At 53.2% G+C, this 5,205-nt stretch overlaps 1 long non-coding RNA gene across 1 annotated transcript; it reads left to right on the plus strand.

The window, feature by feature from the left end:
• Nucleotides 1-419: 419 nt before the first annotated feature.
• Nucleotides 420-1,228, plus strand: LOC115182584 (uncharacterized). The gene is made up of 2 exons (XR_003873829.1): nucleotides 420-551; nucleotides 602-1,228. It is a non-coding gene; the product is annotated as an uncharacterized LOC115182584 (long non-coding RNA).
• Nucleotides 1,229-5,205: the final 3,977 nt, after the last annotated feature.

Below are 5,205 nucleotides of genomic sequence, written 5' to 3' on the forward strand. Positions count from 1 at the left end.
GGACAGGGAGGAGCGGGGAGGAGACGGAGGAGACGGAGCGGGGAGGACAGGGAGGAGCGGGGAGGACAGGGAGGAGCGGGGAGGACAGGGAGGAGCAAGGAGGACAGGGAGGAGCAAGGAGGACAGGGAGGAGCGGGGAGGACAGGGAGGAGACGGAGCGGGGAGGACGGGGAGGAGACGGAGCGGGGAGGACGGGGAGGAGACGGAGCGGGGAGGACGGGGAGGAGACGGAGCGGGGAGGACGGGGAGGAGACGGAGCGGGGAGGACGGGGAGGAGACGGAGCGGGGAGGACGGGGAGGAGACGGAGCGGGGAGTACGGGGAGGAGACGGAGCGGGGATGGCAGGGAGGAGCGGGGAGGAGACGGAGCGGGGAGGAGACGGAGCGGGGAGGAGACGGAGGAGACGGAGCGGGGAGGAGACGGAGGAGACGGAGCGGGGAGGACGGCTATGTCATGATCCTAGGAGACTGTACTATTCATTAGTCCCATGTTGCCGTCCTGAATGAAGTCAAGTCTAAACTCCCACAAGCCTCACAAGACTAAAGCTGAAGGTCTGAAGGGTACCAGCTGAAGGGTACCAGCTGAAGGGTACCAGCTGAAGGTCTGAAGGGTACCAGCTGAAGGGTACCAGCTGAAGGGTACCAGCTGAAGGGTACCAGCTGAAGGGTACCAGCTGAAGGGTACCAGCTGAAGGTAGCCGGGTACCAGCTGAAGGTAGCCGGGTACCAGCTGAAGGTAGCCGGGTACCAGCTGAAGGTAGCCGGGTACCAGTTGAAGGTAGCCGGGTACCAGTTGAAGGTAGCCGGGTACCAGCTGAAGGTAGCCGGGTACCAGCTGAAGGTAGCCGGGTACCAGCTGAAGGTAGCCGGGTACCAGCTGAAGGTAGCCGGGTACCAGCTGAAGGGTACCAGCTGAAGGGTACCAGCTGAAGGGTACCAGCTGAAGGGTACCAGCTGAAGGTAGCCGGGTACCAGCTGAAGGTAGCCGGGTACCAGCTGAAGGGTACCAGCTGAAGGGTACCAGCTGAAGGGTACCAGCTGAAGGGTACCAGCTGAAGGGTACCCGCTGAAGGGTACCCGCTGAAGGGTACCAGCTGAAGGGTACCAGCTGAAGGGTACCAGCTGAAGGGTACCAGCTGAAGGTAGCCGGGTACCAGTTGAAGGTAGCCGGGTACCAGCTGAAGGGTACCAGCTGAAGGGTACCAGCTGAAGGGTACCAGTTTAAAAAAGAAAATGAATGGAAGTTTCCATACACTTAGGTTGGAGTCATTAAAACTCATTATTTCAACCACTCCACACATTTCTTGTTAACAAACTATCGTTTTGGCAAGTCGGTTAGGACATCTACTTTGTGTTTGACACAAGTCATTTTTCCAACAATTGTTTACAGGCAGATTATTTCAATTATAATTCACTGTATCACAATTCCAGTGGGTCAGAAGTTTACATACACTAAGTTGACTGTGCCTTTAAACAGCTTGGAAAATTCCAGAAAATGATGTCATGGCTTTAGAAGCTTCTGATAGGCTAATTGACATCATTTGAGTCAATTGGAGGTGAACCTGTGGATGTATTTCAAGGCCTACCTTCAAACTCAGTGCCTCTTTGCTTGACATCATGGGAAAATCAAAAGACAGCCAAGACCTCAGAAAAATAATTGTATGCCTCCACAAGTCTGGTTCATCCTTGGGAGCAATTTCCAAACGCCTGAAGGTACCACGTTCATCTGTACAAACAATAGTACGCAAGTATAAACACCATGGGACCACTCAGACGTCATACCGCTCAGGAAGGAGACTCGTTCTGTCTCCTAGAGATGAACGTACTTTGGTGCGAAAAGTGCAAAGGACCTTGTGAAGATGCTGGAGGAAACCGGTACAAAAGTATCTATATCCACAGTAAAACAAGTCCTATATCGACATAACCTCAAAGGCCGCTCAGCTAGGAAGAAGCCACTGCTCTAAAACCGCCATAAAAAAAGCCAGACTACGGTTTGCAAATGCACATGGGGACAAAGATCGTGCTTTTTGGAGAAATGTCAAGGAATTTTTAGTAGGATTAAATGTCAGGAATTGTGAAAAACTGAGTTTACATACACCTTTGTCAAATACATTTAAACTTCTGACTTCAGCTGTACATGCAGATAGTTTAGTGCCTAAAATAAGGGGTTAAATCGTTTCCTGATCTTTCTAATCTCAGATCTATATGACAGACACTTCAGAGTAGTGAAACGTTCTATTAGATCACACTGCGTTCTCTATCAGAAACAGAGCAGCCTTTTTCCTTTTGATGATAATGGTTATATGATCCCTTAAAACAAACGGGGACAATCAGGCTTGTTTACATTGGGGGCTGGGTGATATGGCCAAAATATCATATCACCATATTAGTTGACGTTATTTGAGGTTGTAGAATAATGAAGGTTATAAATATGTATTATAAGTAGTGCATGACCCTATAGTGACATCACATCCTGTTTTTAACGGGGCTTTGTCCATTCTGATAGTTTCATTGAACAATATAAAACATCCAATCAAAAGGTGGAATATAGGTGGGCACGTTGAATAAAGTGTTTGACATGACGACAAATGAAAAAGCCAGGGAGTGGATATTGTGACAGGGTAGGAACCAAAGTGTTGGTCAGTTTTTTTTGTCCCCCCAGTGGACCCTAATTAATCTTACATGAAATGTTGTCTTACTGTAGCTTTGATGTAGCTAAAATATTAATGCTTGGCTTTATTCTGTGTGATTTTAGAATCTACTGTTGCACAAACACCATGCACCAGCGCTGGTATCAGGCTTTATTGGCTAGCTATCTACGTTTGTGCTGACTAAGTACCATTAGCTAGCCAGCTAACTATCCATTAACATTAGCGGCTAACGCGCTTTATTTTAGCCACACCTTGCTAAGAAAAGACAAACTAGCAGTTTGCAGACAGTAAGATACACAAAATATTAGTGTGATTATGAAACGCTAGTGGATTTCTATTAAAAAGCAAAGTGGAAAGCTGCATCGTTGTCGCAGACTGATCGTGCAGACTGACCATACAGACTGACCATGCAGACTGACCGTGCAGACTGTCGCTGCAGCATTGACCGTGCAGACTGTCGCTGCAGCATTGACCGTGCAGACTGCCCGTGCAGACTGTCCCTGCAGCATTGACCATGCAGACTGACCGTGCAGACTGTCGCTGCAGCATTGACCGTGCAGACTGACCGTGCAGACTGTCCCTGCAGCATTGACTGTGCAGACTGACCATGCAGACTGTCCCTGCAGCATTTACCGTGCAGACTGTCCCTGCAGCATTTACCGTGCAGACTGTCCCTGCAGCATTTACCGTGCAGACTGTCCCTGCAGCATTGACCGTGCAGACTGACCGTGCAGACTGTCCCTGCAGCATTGACCGTGCAGACTGACCGTGCCGACTGTCCCTGCAGCATTGACTGTGCAGACTGACCATGCAGACTGTCCCTGCCGCATTGACCGTGCAGACTGTCCCTGCCGCATTGACCGTGCAGACTGTCCCTGCCGCATTGACCGTGCAGACTGACCGTGCAGACTGTCCCTGCCGCATTGACCGTGCAGACTCACTGCCGCGTTGACCGTGCAGACTGTCCCTGACGCATTGACCGTGCAGACTGTCCCTGCAGACTGACCGTGCAGAATGTCCCTGCAGACTGACCGTGCAGACTGTCCCTGCAGACTGACCGTGCAGACTGTCCCTGCAGACTGACCGTGCAGACTGTCCCTGCAGACTGTCCCTGCAGACTGACCGTGCAGACTGTCCCTGCAGACTGACCGTGCAGACTGTCCCTGCAGACTGACCGTGCAGACTGTCCCTGCAGACTGACCGTGCAGACTGTCCCTGCCGCATTGACCGTGCAGACTGACCATGCAGACTGTCCCTGACAGCGTTGACCGTGCAGACTGTCCCTGACAGCGTTGACCGTGCAGACTGTCCCTGCAGACTGACCGTGCAGACAGTCCCTACAGACTGACCGTGCAGACTGTCCCTGCAAACTGACCGTGCAGACTGTGCCTGCCGCTTTGACCTTGCAGACTGTCCCTGCCGCATTGACCGTGCAGACTGTCCCTGCAGACTGACCGTGCAGACTGACCATGCAGACTGACCGTGCAGACTGTCCCTGACGGTTGTTGTTGTTGACTTGTGGTTGCTCAGTGACAGGGCGGGGCCTGATGTGTGTGGAAGGAGAGCGGGTGAGAGACGACAGGGTGAGAGACGACAGGGTGAGAGACGACAGGGTGAGAGACGACAGGGTGAGAGAGGACTGGGTGAGAGACGACAGGGTGAGAGACGACAGGGTGAGAGACGACAGGGTGAGAGACGACAGGGTGAGAGACGACAGGGTGAGAGACGACAGGGTGAGAGACGACAGGGTGAGAGACGACTGGGTGAGAGAGGACAGGGTGAGAGAGGACTGGGTGAGAGAGGACTGGGTGAGAGAGGACTGGGTGAGAGACGACAGGGTGAGAGACGACAGGGTGAGAGACGACAGGGTGAGAGACGACAGGGTGAGAGACGACTGGGTGAGAGAGGACAGGGTGAGAGAGGACAGGGTGAGAGAGGACTGGGTGAGAGAGGACTGGGTGAGAGAGGACTGGGTGAGAGAGGACTGGGTGAGAGACGACAGGGTGAGAGACGACAGGGTGAGAGACGACAGGGTGAGAGACGACAGGGTGAGAGACGACAGGGTGAGAGACGACAGGGTGAGAGACGACTGGGTGAGAGAGGACTGGGTGAGAGAGGACTGGGTGAGAGAGGACTGGGTGAGAGAGGACTGGGTGAGAGACGACTGGGTGAGAGACGACTGGGTGAGAGAGGACTGGGTGAGAGAGGACTGGGTGAGAGAGGACAGGGTGAGAGAGGACAGGGTGAGAGAGGACAGGGTGAGAGAGGACAGGGTGAGAGAGGACAGGGTGAGAGAGGACTGGGTGAGAGAGGACTGGGTGAGAGAGGACTGGGTGAGAGAGGACAGGGTGAGAGACAGAGACGACAGGGTGAGAGACGACAGGGTGAGAGACGACAGGGTGAGAGACGACAGGGTGAGAGACGACAGGGTGAGAGACGACAGGGTGAGAGAGGACTGGGTGAGAGACGACTGGGTGAGAGACGACTGGGTGAGAGACGACTGGGTGAGAGAGGACAGGGTGAGAGACGACAGGGTGAGAGACGACAGGGTGAGA

The sequence above is a fragment of the Salmo trutta genome, unplaced genomic scaffold (assembly GCF_901001165.1).
Source record: "Salmo trutta unplaced genomic scaffold, fSalTru1.1, whole genome shotgun sequence".
Lineage (NCBI taxonomy): Eukaryota > Metazoa > Chordata > Actinopteri > Salmoniformes > Salmonidae > Salmo > Salmo trutta.